The sequence below is a fragment of the Lethenteron reissneri genome, chromosome 13 (genome assembly GCF_015708825.2).
Source record: "Lethenteron reissneri isolate LAM-NWPU_2019-01 chromosome 13, ASM1570882v1, whole genome shotgun sequence".
Lineage (NCBI taxonomy): Eukaryota > Metazoa > Chordata > Hyperoartia > Petromyzontiformes > Petromyzontidae > Lethenteron > Lethenteron reissneri.
The window spans coordinates 5342690-5356575 of record NC_083791.1 but is presented as its reverse complement, the minus strand read 5'-3'; the positions used below and the strand labels follow the sequence as shown (position 1 = coordinate 5356575).

The window sequence follows — 13886 nt, the reverse complement described above, 5'->3', positions numbered from 1 at the left end:
CTTGGGTGGCCTTTAGTGTGGCCCCTGAGTGGCCTTTAGTGTGGCCCCTGTGTGGCCTTTAGTGTGGCCCTGGGTGGCCTTTAGTGTGGCCCCTGAGTGGCCTTTAGTGTGGCCCCTGTGTGGCCTTTAGTGTGGCCCTGTGTGGCCTTTAGTGTGGCCCCTGGGTGGCCTTTAGTGTGGCCCCTGGGTGGCCTTTAGTGTGGCCCTGGGTGGCCTTTAGTGTGGCCCTGGGTGGCCTTTAGTGTGGCCCTGGGTGGCCTTTAGTGTGGCCCCTGGGTGGCCTTTAGTGCGGCCCCTGAGTGGCCTTTAGTGTGGCCCTTGGGTGGCCTTTAGTGTGGCCCTTGGGTGGCCTTTAGTGTGGCCCTTGGGTGGCCTTTAGTGTGGCCCCTGGGTGGCCTTTAGTGTGGCCCTTGGGTGGCCTTTAGTGTGGCCCTTGGGTGGCCTTTAGTGTGGCCCTGGGTGGCCTTTAGTGTGGCCCCGGACAACACACAAATGTGACCCCCCCCCCCTCCCCCTACTATCATCATCGTGCTGCTGTGAAACCCCCAATGGTTTAAAATGTGTGGCGGCCCTCACACTGACGATTTATTATCGACGAAAGTGTGGGCCCCCCTCTCTGTGAAAGTGTGGGCCCCCCTCTCTGTGAAAGTGTGGGCCCCCCTCTCTGTGAAAGTGTGGGCCCCCCTCTCTGTGAACGTGCGCGCCCGGAGCACGATTCCCAAACCACCGCGATAATATCTCACCCGTCAACGCGCACCGCCCGGCGTGGTGAAGTATGGTAAAAAAATCCCTGTGAGTGACAACGGCTTAGTGGGGGGGTTGGGGGGGGGGAGGCCATCATCTGGCAGTGGATTAACAAAGGGGAGCTGGCTGAACATTGTGGCGTTGTCGTTGCTGCGGGGAAAGTGCTGTTAGCGAGCACGCGCATTGAAGCCAGGACTGTGGGACACCACGCTCGGCCGCCTTTGTCTTACCCAGTGGTGATGTTTACACAGCTCGTTTAAGGCCGCTGTCTCGACAGGTTTGTTTTTGTTTTTATCTCCTGCTTAAAGAAGGGACACACAATGTGCATCGCGCACACAGTCTACGTACGCCACATGCTCCGCATACACACACACACATTGTACACACATTGTACACAGTACACGCATGACACACACACACACAACGTCCACAGTACGCACACACAGCACACACACACCGTTAACAATACGCACACCCAAACAGCACACACATTACACACAGCACACACATTACACACAGCACACACATTACACACACAGCACAACCCACACCGTTCACAATACGCACACCCAAACAGCACACACACATATCGCACACACAAACAGCACACATACATACCGCACACACACACAAACAGCACACATACACGGTCCACATGCTCACACAGCACACAATGTTCACCCACACAGTACACACACTGCACACATGGTACACACGCACACACCGCACTCATACACAGCGCACACACAGCACACAGACAAACAGCACACACAGCACACACACACACCGCACTTATACACAGCACACAAACACACCGCACTTATACACAGCACACACACACACCGCACTTATACACAGCACACAAACACACCGCACTTATACACAGCACACACACACACCGCACTTATACACAGCACACAAACACACCGCACTTATACACAGCACACACAGAAACAGCACACACAGCGCACACACACAGCACACAAAGAAACAGCACACACAGACACACACAGAAATAGCACACACAGCGCACACACAGACACACAAACAGCACACACAGCGCACACACAGACACGCGCACACACACAGCGCACACAGCGGATACACACAGACACGCACACACACAGCGGATACACACAGCGCACACACAGACACACACAGCGCACACAGACACACACACAGCGCACACACACACACAGCGGATACACACAGCGCACACACAGACACACACAGCGCACACAGACACACACACAGCGCACACACACACACAGCGGATACACACAGCGCACACACAGACACACACAGCGCACACAGACACACACACAGCGCACACACACACACAGCGGATACACACAGCGCACACACAGACACACACAGCGCACACAGACACACACACAGCGCACACACACACACAGCGGATACACACAGCGCACACACAGACACACACAGCGCACACAGACACACACACCGCACACACAAACAGCACACGCACACAGCGCACACGCGCACACAGCAGGCATACAGACACAGCGCACACGCACACAGACACACACAGCGCACACACAGACACAAACACACAGCGCGCACACACACAGCGCACACACAAACAGCACACACAGCGCACACACACACACACAAGCGCACACAACACACAGCGCACACACAGACACACACACAGCGCACACACACACAAACAGCACACACAAACAGCACACACAGCGCACACACACACACACAAGCGCACACAACACACAACGCACACACAGACACACACACACACAGACACACAGACAGCTCACACAGACACAGCGCACAGCGCACGGGTCACATGAACATCATCCCCAGCTTGCGCGCACGCACGATGCCTCCTCCTCCTCCCGCCTCCGCCACCGCCGCTGCAACCCACGGCGCCTCTCTCGCGTTGCCTCCTCATTCATATTCACGAGGCTATTTGCGTACGAGGCGACTCCGCGCTTAATATTAATGAGGGCGAAGCTCGCGTAAGGGGAGTGGGAGAGGGGGAGGGAGGAGGAGGAGGGGATGGAGGGAGGAGGTGCAATGGCAATGGGATGTGATGCTGATGGTGGTCAGAAAACGCAGCGCTGAAACAAATTGGAGGGGAGAGAAGGAGGAGGTGGTGGTGGTGGGAGGAGGAGGAGAATCATCATCATCGTCGCTGCTGCTGCTGCCAGTGCTTGTCGTGGCGGTCACTTCTCTCGAGAGCTCCCATCCCAACCGAGATTGGCATCACATCTGGTAAGCTGGCTGGCTGGCTGGGAGAGATCGCATCACCGCCAATGCTGAGCCAGGAGGAGCAGTCAGTCAGCTGTGCTTGCTGCTGCTGCTGATGCCTGGCTTGGGTTATGTTGGTGGTGATGGCTTTTAACTGGCGTTCTGTTCATAAACATCCACCCACGTTTTATTCATTCATGGCTTAAGCTATTTCTCAAAATTCGCGTGTCCGCTGTATTGTATTGCTGCTGTTACGGGTCAAGATTTTAGTGTAAAGGAGGTTGCATTTACGCAACGAGTTGCGTTTAAACTGTCCAAGCGTGTGTGTGTGTGATTTGTGTTTGGGTTTTTTGTTTTGTTACATATGCAGTGTGTGTGTGTCTCTACTGTAGTTGTTGTTGTTGTGTGCGTGGTCGTGGACACATGAATGAAATGTTGAATGATGTACACGGGTAGGGATGGAATTGTGCCACTGTCGTCGTGTGTGTAAGAGAGGCACGGCGCTCTCTGTGTGTGTGTTAGTGTGTCTGTGTGTGTTAGTCTGTGTGTGTTAGTCTGTGTGTGTGTTAGTCTGTGTGTGTGTTGGTCTGTGTGTGTTTGTCTGTGTGTTAGTCTGTGTGTGTTGGTCTGTGTGTGTGTGTTGGTCTGTGTGTGTTAGTCTGTCTGTGTGTTGGTCTGTGTGTGTGTTAGTCTGTGTGTGTGTTGGTCTGTGTGTGTGTGTGTTAGTCTGTGTGTATGTTAGTCTGTGTATTAGTCTGTGTGTGTGTTAGTCTGTGTGTGTTTGTGTGTGTGTGTTTGTGTGTGTGTTAGGTGCTCGCTAACAGCACTTGCCCCTACAGTCTGTTAAGGCTATATGGGGGATCTTTATCTTTGTGTGTTAGTCTGTGTGTTAGTCTGTGTGTGTGTTAGTCTGTGTGTTAGTCTGTGTGTGTGTGTTAGTCTGTATGTGTGTGTTAGTCTGTGTGTGTGTTAGTCTGTCTGTGTGTGTGTTAGTGTTAATCTGTGTGTGTGTTAGTCTGTCTGTGTGTGTTTGTCTGTGTGTGTGTTAGTCTGTGTATTAGTCTGTGTGTGTGTAAGTAGGAGAGGCACGGCGCTCTGTGTGTAGGTGCGGGGGGGAGGTTGGGACGGAAGAGCAACAGTTGTGCATGGGGTGAAGTGTGCGTTGTGTGGTCGTCTGTGTGTGTGTGGTCGTCTGTGTGTGTGTGGTCGTCTGTGTGTGTGTGGTAGTCTGTGTGTGTATCTGTGTGTGTGGTAGTCTGTGTGTGTGTATTAGTCTAGTCTGTGTGTCTGTCTGTGTGTTAGTCTGTGTGTGTGTGTGGTAGTGTGTGTGTGTCTGTCTGTGTGTTAGTCTGTGTGTGTCTGTGTGTGTGTGGCAGTCTGTGTGTGTGGTAGTGTGTGTGTGTTAGTCTAGTCTGTGTGGTAGTGTGTGTGTCTGTGTGTGTGTTAGTCTCGTCTGTGTGGGGAGCGGTGGTGCAGGGGTTAGCGCGCCGCGCTACGAACCACCCGAGTTCGATCCCCGCTCACGGCCAGCATCAGTGGCGATTAGCTGAACCCTCAAACGAGTACCTGGTGTGGGGTGGAAACATCCCCTCTGGGGAGACAAAGGCGGTCGGGCGCGGTGCTGGCCACCCATCCCTTTATTGTGTACCGTTCTGACCCTTAATAGGTGCTCGCTAACAACACTTGCTCCTAAGAGCATGTTGTTAAGGCGACACGGGGAAAAGTTTGTTGTGTGAGTGCAGCGTGCGTTCCAAACTCAAGGGGTGATTGAGATGATGCTATAACATCGTGACTTGTACACATAGGCTGGGACAATGAGCGTATTTACTGAACAACATGTTTCGATTCAAAGCTTTCGTGACTGCAGGGATTCATGTTCTTGGTTCTTTCGGTAAAGTCACGTAGAATGGAATTTTTTAAAATTATGTTTTATTTTTTTATTATTTCATTCTACGTGACTTTACCAAAAGAACCAAGAAAACAACATGGATTCGAAGCACACATTTACACAAACGTTAAATACCCTTATACATGTGTAATGACTACTGGGGGAAAAAAACATACGGCTTCCCAAGAAATCGTCTTTATTTGATTCAAATACTGTCGGTGCCATACGTCCTGCATACGTTCGATGATTATCAATCCCCCTTTTAAACGTTAAGAGGGACAACAGCATTTGCGATTGACAACTTTGATGAAAGCATTGTGTGTGTGTGTCCACCTTGTCTTGTAAGTTGTCTATCGGCAACGCAGCGAAGTCGCTGACAACTTTTTATCTTGCGCGTGCGTCAATGGAAGTTGACTCGTGGCGCAGTTAATACCGACTCTCAATGTGTCCATAACATCACTTGCCCTGAAAGGAAAAACATGTATACAACAATAGCAAATGTTTGTGTGTGCTATTAAAATGGGCCATTGCCCGAAACGTCGCATCAATTGTTTCTCATTTGGGGGGGGGGGGGGGGTGGCAGTGATATTGACACGTGCGTTGAGTTTTTCTTATTTATCACACCAACAAAAGAAACCCCGTGTGGTTAATAGCCACATTTTTGGGTAAGTTGGCCTAGGGCATTAGCAGTACAGTATTGCTGACAAAGGTTATTTATTTTCTCGGTAGTTCAAGGTAAGACGATTTAAAAAAAAAACACGACAATGTACAATTTAATTGATTACAAAAAAAAACTTAACTTTTTCTCAGTTTGCACTACGATGCAACGCAATATAAGATCGAACGAACCGAAATTATTGTTTCAAGGCCGTATCGTTCTTTCCGGATTATAATACGCCCCCCACCCCAATTCCCCGACGAAATTGTTAAATGAGAAGTTGTCTTGCGTCTCAACGTAAGCCGCCGGGTAGGACTGCACGTGTACATGTGCGACCGGCAAGATTTGTATGAGTCTTGGGGGTGGTGCGTCTTAATTTCGGGTTAAAATGCGTTATATCCCTATTCGAAGTGCATTATTCTACGGTACGGGTCGAAAACCAAAATAACAAGAAATACTTTTTTACGAATTCCGAAACAATAACAAAAAACAACACAACATTACAAGAGCCGCAGCAGCAGCAATATATGTGAATACAAGACGATGGGTCTTTAATACATCACGCCACGAAGCCGCATGTTTTTGCCCGACTCCTTGTGCTATATACAGAGGAATTGATCGTGGAACGGCTCGGATCATTTTAATAGAACATGCCATGGTTTTGGTTTATAAGTTAAAATAAAAGTGTACGTATATTTTCCCCCGACTGAGAAAGAATACAGATACTAATAGGGTTTTTCCCCTTTTTTCTGGCAACAAAACTGACACCTTTTGCAAGGAATCATGCTTACATTAACCACAATACCTGCAGTCAAATGCAAACAAAAAACAATACTCTGATAAGAATACAGATGTCACGTATTTCGATTTAAAGCTTTCGTGACTGCAGGGATTCATCTTCTTGGTTCTTTCGGTAAAGTCACGTAGAATGGAAATAATAAAATAATAAAAATAAAACATAATAATAAAACATTTATTATGTTTTATTTTTATTCTTAATAATAATAAAACATTTATTATGTTTTATTTGTATTCTTTTATTATTTCCATTCTACGTGACTTTACCTAAAGAACCAAGAAGAAGATGTCACGTAATTAGGAAGATCGTATTTGAATGCAATTGCTGAACGTTGTGATATGACGGCGTGTAGCCTTGGTGCTGTTTAAAAGGACCTCGACGTAAGCCAATTGGTCTTGTCTCAAAGTCACGCTTACAACTTGAATCTGGAGTGTTTTTTTAACTGTCTTCATTACTCTGATCATGTCCCCCGCACACGCAATGGACGCGAGTCTTCCTGTGTCTAAGCCGAATAAGATGGGACCTGTCTCTTCTTCACGACGAGAGTGCGTGTCAGCTGCCTGATGCGAGGGATAAGTTCATGATCCAATCTGCCTTTGCCTATGTATATGTCAAACGTGGTCGGTGCGGATATGATATTATTATTATTGTGACGCTTGCTCTAACCCACGAAAAACATCTCCTGAGTCTCATTACTCTTATTTAGGAGGAATCCTGCAAAACGTTTCACAGTAATTGGCGATGATGATTGATGTATATCACATCCCGAGCGAGTTAATGTGCGGGTCGTAAAAAAAATGTAGCAAAATGTGGACCATGACGCCTACACACACACACAATGGCTCGCTATTGTGAATGACGGCACGGGACCTTGAACGTCCACTTCGAAGCAGAGGGCGAGGAGTAATTTTTATAAAGTAATTTTTGTTACGGCCAACCAGTAAGAGAAACCAGGGAGGGCCGTCCGCTCTGCAACGGGAAATTAATAGAGCTGTCATTTTCATGGCCCTCCTCTTCCCACTAACCTGTATTCAGAGCACTTAAAAGGTAATCTACTTATTACGTAAGTGGCGAGATGATGGGCAAGGTTGGCTACGTACGGTGCGAAAGATGTTCAACATACACTTACATTGTGAGTTTTTTTTGTTAAATAGCACAGATCGAAACGTTATAACGATTTTAAATTAACTGACCTTCTGTATCCGTTACTCACGCCTCTTCGGTGTAGCTATCTATGTTTTCTGAATTTCTTCCGCCGTTTCAATCTCACGTAAAATTCCGTGCAGCCAGTCACCAAGCTAGTTTCGGTGGCAACGGCACGCGGACACTAACATCAGAGTTGTTGTTGGCGTGGAGAAGGGGCCCAGTCAGCAGCCAGCTTGGAAACTCGAGGCATAGATTACTTTTAAGGGTACTGTAGTATGATATACCAGCAGTATTAATCGGGGTGGCCGCTGAATTCGAACCGTGAACCTGTGAAACGAGCAGTGAATGCGCTACCACTGGGCCATGTGGACCACCCAAGGACGTACACACACGCACGTATAACTCCAAATAAATATTGCTATGTTTTCAATTCACTCATTGCTGAAATGTGTGATATCATTATGCATAAGTGGTTATCATCGATTGATTTTGGCTGTTAGGTTGTTTTTCATGATACTGTTGTAAGGAGTTTTGAATTATTCGCCGTGTTACTGTTGAAATGGTTTGTCCCGCCACCAAACCTTACATTTTCTAATATTTTAATTCACACTATTTTACCCCAACCCTCCATTGGTGCAGGGTTTTTTTTTACTGCCTCCGATCTCTGTCATCTGATTTTAAGTGAACGTCACGCATCGATTTGGTGATGGGATTAGAAACAGTTGTAAAAGCGAGTCGTCCCCAAACCAGCGTTCTGATGTCTTCATCTCTCTTTGTCGCTATCCTGAGCAAGTGGTGGAAATTCCACATTCTCATGGTGGACGGGCAATGTTGATTTCCCCACCAACTGATGTTTACTTTACCCAGTAGGAGGACACGATAGGCTGAGCAAACCCAATGTTGGCGTTGACATACATTACACCAGGAATTATGTTTAGGCTGAGGTGACCTAGGGGAAGAACAGATTTGGATTCAGGTATCATCATGTGCCAACAAGTACTGAAACTGGTTACACACAGTCATTGGAATGTGGAATGACTTCCGTTGGCTGAGGATCATCAATGGAGGTGAACTCCATCATGTCCTCGTGTTTGGACAGTTGGATTTCACGTGTAAGATATATGCACGTGCTCGCATGCTAGATGTACATGCAGCACAGCGTGCGAATACACACCAGATATACCTCGCAGCATGCGCTTACAACGTGTTTGCAGCGGTGCTTGCAGAAGTTACAGTCGCACACTAAGCTCCCCACGTGGCCCACCTGAGTTGGATTTCCGGCAATGGCTGCTTTGATGAGCAAGTGGTACAGTGTCAGACCCGGTTCTGCACCCACCCACACAGCCCAGCTCCCCTACCCCCCCTTCCTTCACCAACCCACACTGACTCTTTACTCTTTGGTTCTTTCGGTAAAGTCACATAGGTAAAAAAAAGTTTTAAAATAAATGTTTTATACCTACGTGACTTTACCGAAAGAACCAAAGAGTATGGAACATTGCAGTCACGAAAGCTTAAGATCTAAACTAAACCCACACTGACTCGTGCAGGCGAAGTATGTTCAAAACGTCCACCATAAAGGGCATGGATGGCGTGGGGGAGGGCCCCTTCATCCAGTCGTGGAAGTTATTTTAAAAAAATTACGATTGATTAAATACAACATACTCGTAACTGGCAGTGAGTGAGAGTCTGTGCCTTTCATCATCATCACGATCCATGGGCAGAAAGCCCATCGGGGTGTCCACTGCACATGCTGTCATTTGATTCCACTTTCCTCTGTCTTGTGCCAATCTACTCGGATATCTTTCTGGTCCTTTCAGTTGGCTTTTTTTTGTCTCATTCCATCTATCTCCGTGTTAAATTCCTAGGTTTGCTGATGATGGGGAACCGCATTAAGTGTTTGGCATCCAACATTACTCCCACACACACAAGTAAAACGTGCAGACGGGAATTGTTGGTGGGCCAAATTTGAACATTTTAGTTTTAATCGTTTAAATATGTTAAATCTGTAAATGTTTATATAACGTATATTTAACTGGATATTTACCTTGAAACGACTTGCTTCCAAGCCTGTCAATGGCAATAATAGTTACAATTCTCCATCTCCCGAATTTGTTTGTGCCAAATTTCAACTTTGTGGCCCTTTTATAACGTTATCAGAATTTACATCAACGATTCGCTCAACTATGATCGTCTAAGCACACGAGATAGCAGCTCTTGCATGTATACGAGATATCCTTATCTCAATGGGTTGTCAGCCAATTAACTTCTAGATCTTTAGTCAGTCTCGCTGTCTAAGCAGTGAGTGCTTACGTTGATCTGGCACAGCCCGGAATGCTGTTCCTGAATTATTTTGGCATGCCACATTCATCTTGCCTTATTTTGATACTGCTGGGTGTGTGGTGTGTGTGGTGTTGTGTAGTGTTGTGTGTGTGGTGTGTGTGGTGTGGAGTTGTGTGTGTGTCGTGTGTGTGGTGGTGGTGGTGTGTGTGTGGAGTTGTGTGTGGTGTGTGTGTGTTGTGTGCTGTGTGGTGTTGTGTGTGTGTCGTGTGTGTGGTGGTGTTGTGTGTGTGGAGTGTGGAGTTGTGTGTGGTGTGTGTGGAGTTGTGTGTGGTGTTGTGTGTGTAGTTTTGTGTGGTGTGTGTGGTGTTGTGTGTGTGTGGTGCTGTGTGTGGTGTTGTGTAGTGTGTGTGTGTGGTGTTGTGTGTGGTGTTGTGTGTGTGGTGTGTGTGGTGTGGAGTTGTGTGTGTGGTGTGTATAGTGTTGTATGTGTGGAGTTGTGTGTGGAGTTGTGTGTGGTGTGGAGTTGTGTGTGTGTCGTGTGTGTGGTGGTGTTGTGTGTGGTGTTGTGTGGTGTGTGTAGTGTTATGTGCTGTGTGGTGTTGTGTTGTGTGTGTGTGGTGTTGTGTGTGTGTGTGTGGTGCTGTGTGTGGTGTTGTGTAGTGTGTGTGTGTGGTGTTGTGTGTGGTGTTGTGTGTGTGTATGGGATAAGAACTCGGGTCACCGGGTTCTTATCCTGCTCACGGCCACCAACACCAGCGACGATTATCTGAACAACTGGTCCTGGGCCTCCCCTAGGTCGGCTCAGCCTCAAATGAGTACCTTGTGCGGCATGTAAAAAAACATCGCCAATGGGGAGACAAAGGTGGTCGGGCGGGGTGCTGGCCACCCAGCCCCTCGTGTGCCGTGCCGGCCTTCATAGGTGCTCGCTAACGGCACTTGCCCCAACAGTCTGTGAAGGCTACACGGGGGATCTTTGTCTTTGCGTGTGTGCAGCGGTGTGTGTGCGTGTGTGCGCGCACTACGGTGTGCAAAAGATGTGCGTGAATGGCTGCTCGAGTTGCCAGCTATCCCGAATGACGGTATTTAACTGCAGGCCACAAAAACATGTGATGATTATTATAGATGTGCGTGCCTTGTACTCTCGTGGTAGTGCCTTACACCGATAATTAGCCAGCAGAATTCCAGATAACCTCGAGTGAGAGCTGAAGCTCTGTGCCTGGGTAACGTTTGGGTCGGTCACCTGGGAGATTTGAGCTTGCGTATTTGTTGTTTACAAGCACGTCGTGATCGGGCGGTGAGGGAAAGCTTGCTTTTCTTTACAGTTACCCAGAATTCTTGATCATATTTCATGGCACAAACCAGGGACACCCCTTTTTCTGAATTCTATTCGCCAACGCGGTATGTGTGCAGGTAACACCTTTGTTGTGTGCGTGCGTTGCATGAAAACTCCTCTTGTCCCGTGACCCTATTACCAGCGAGTCCTATTATCCGCTGGAGCTGCAGCATCCGCACACAATCCTATTTTATCCGCTTCCCTACTACTCACTTGTAACTGCTAATGTCCGCAGATAGTAGGAATATTGACCCTGCAGACATATATAATAGGATCAGCAATATTGGTCCTCCACATCAACACAGACGAGGGGGAGTTATGAATTTAACGCAAGCGACAAAGCAGGCGGGTTTAAGCACCCGTACTCGGATTCTAATTTGCTTGGCAAGAGATCTAAAAAAGTGTCCTCTGCTTCAATTTACGTTTGTACGTGTACAGAACTCTTATTTTATTTGTGTGGTTTTATTTGAACTAAAACGCGAGCCCGATGCAGCACGCCACGCGGTTCACGCACGATACGTGTACATAACTTGATCAATCCACTGCTAGATGAGAGAATGCCTTCCCCCCCGCACGTCATGGATTGCGGGGTCGGCTGACTTCGTATCGGCTGGTGAAGATGCGGACCGCAGACGTGTGGGCGAGAACAGCACCACAATGTATGTTTCACTACAGTGCCCTCGGCTGCTCATGACACAGCCCCCCGTGACAGCTGGTACCCCCTGTTCTATGCATGGTGGCCACCCATCCAAGCACTATCCAGGCGCAAATCAGCTTATCTTCCGAGATCTGGCAGGATCAGGTGTATTCTGGGTGATTTAAGTTTAATTGGGCAAGGGTTTAAAAAAATACACTCAGGCCCCATCCATAGGGAGGGGGTGCGGGGCCCGGGGTAAACCACACCGTGTGAGCCCCCCTCCCCCCCCTTGATGCCTTCAGACTAAAGCGGAAGTATTACATCTGACGCCGTGACCTAGAAGCGCGGGGCCCCCCAAAGTGCGGGGCCCGGGGCAGTCGCTCCCATTCTGCCGTGCGCTAGGGACTGCTCTTTGTATACGACATTGAATGAATCTCATGCGTGCACGGGTTGAAATGATGAGGACAACGATTTTCCACTTTTTTTGGGGATCCAAGAACAACTTGCGGTTGTCGCTTCCCATAAATGATCCGAAATGCTCCTCGCGGTGAAAAACGTGACGGCACAAAATGGAAATCTGCGATGGTGGGCTGCGGCTCAAGGCGTACGTTGTGTTTGTTTTGAGCTGTGTTTGTTTTGAGCGCCGTTTGATGAGGGTTGGTCGAGAGGCGTCGTCGTTAGTGTTTTAAGTTGAATATCGATATCGCATTCCCTGCTAATGGCCTTCGGGGGGGGGGGGTCATCTCGTGTGTACACAAAGTGAGGCATGGCTTCTTGCCTGTGAGTTCCACAAACAAAAATCTAAATGGTGCAAAAAAGAATAGTCTGCTGTCAATCCCTCAAGGCTGCAAAGTCAGATTTGCAGCAGATACAATGTAATTTAAAATGTTTTAGTATCTTCAAGCACTTTGCATGTGTATGTTGAACTTCTTTTGCATTGTAGCCAACCATGCTAATCGGAGGTGCGGGGGGGGAAGGACAACAAACGAAACAAACAAAAAAGTCGTTCTATAGAAATGAGTTTTCAATCTAGATTTGAAAGTGCATATCTCCAGTGACTTCCTCTTATCGAATATATCTACAAACGTAAATTTCGATTTAAAGCTTTCGTGACTGCAGGGATTCATCTTCTTGGTTCTTTCGGTAAAGTCACGTAGAAGGAAAATAATAAAAATAAAACATAATAACGCAAGCAGCCGTCTTCAGGTGGAGAACAGGTCTGTCGAGAAGGCAGAGTCTGACAGATCTGTTCTCCACATGAGGACGGCTGCTTGCGTTGTGGCCGAAACGTCGTGAGAATTATTTTATTATGTTAAATTTTTATTATTTTATTATTTTCATTTTACGTGACTTTACCGAAAGAACCAAGAAGATCTACAAACCTGTGGGGGTTTGTAACCCTGCCAGCTCACAGGACGTTTGTTTTTAAATCGCAGCACAGGCTGCAGGCCCACTTGTCCACAATGCTCAGTGACCAGCAACAAACAGCACTATTACAGATATAGATTTTATTTATTTCAGCAGAAGGGCCCATTCAGCTGTTGGGCGCTATTCAATGGGCATCATGCGACGGTGCAGATGTTACGCGGTTCATATCTTGGTTACCATCACATTCTAATAATGTAGTTGTTGATTACAAGTTGTAATAGTTCAGAGGTAACAAGAATGTGTTTTTGCCCCTCTCCAAATGTATCGAGGGTGTTAAAGGAACTTGGGAAAGGAGACGATGGGAGTGAATTCTGGAGTGGAGCAGAGTGAGGGCAGATGCAGAAAGAGAATCATTGTGACTTGCAGTGCGGTGGTGGTGGTTGTGGTGGTGCTTGTGGTGGTGGTGGTTGTGGTGGTTGAACGCGGTGTGCGGGATGAGACAAAACGGTCGGTGTTTGGTAGACCGAGTCCTCAACACTGGCGAAGCAATCGACGAGTGAAGGTCACCGGAACAGTAACCAATGTCGTAGTAGCAGCGATACAAGAGTGAAAAGGAGGCGATTGACCACCGATTAGTGAGTGCCTGGCCTGAATCGGGAGAGGGCTGGATCCGAATCAACCCCGTCTCCTGTACGGTCGACTCTATCGGCGTGGTGAGGTCGGAACTGGGTCCTCCACCCCAGACATGAAACCGGTGTTGCAACTTCGGGCAAATTTGTGCTTTGCTTGGCAGTGCTGATT

At 47.8% G+C, this 13886-nt stretch overlaps 1 protein-coding gene across 1 annotated transcript in view; it reads left to right on the top strand.

Moving 5' to 3' along the window:
- Positions 1-2843: 2843 nt before the first annotated feature.
- LOC133342023 (homeobox protein Meis3-like) overlaps positions 2844-13886 on the top strand; it is a 173360-nt gene continuing 162317 nt past the window's right edge. The window contains exon 1 of the mRNA XM_061550895.1: positions 2844-3000. The gene's annotated coding sequence lies outside the window, so the exon portion shown is untranslated. The remainder of the gene's footprint in view (positions 3001-13886) is intronic.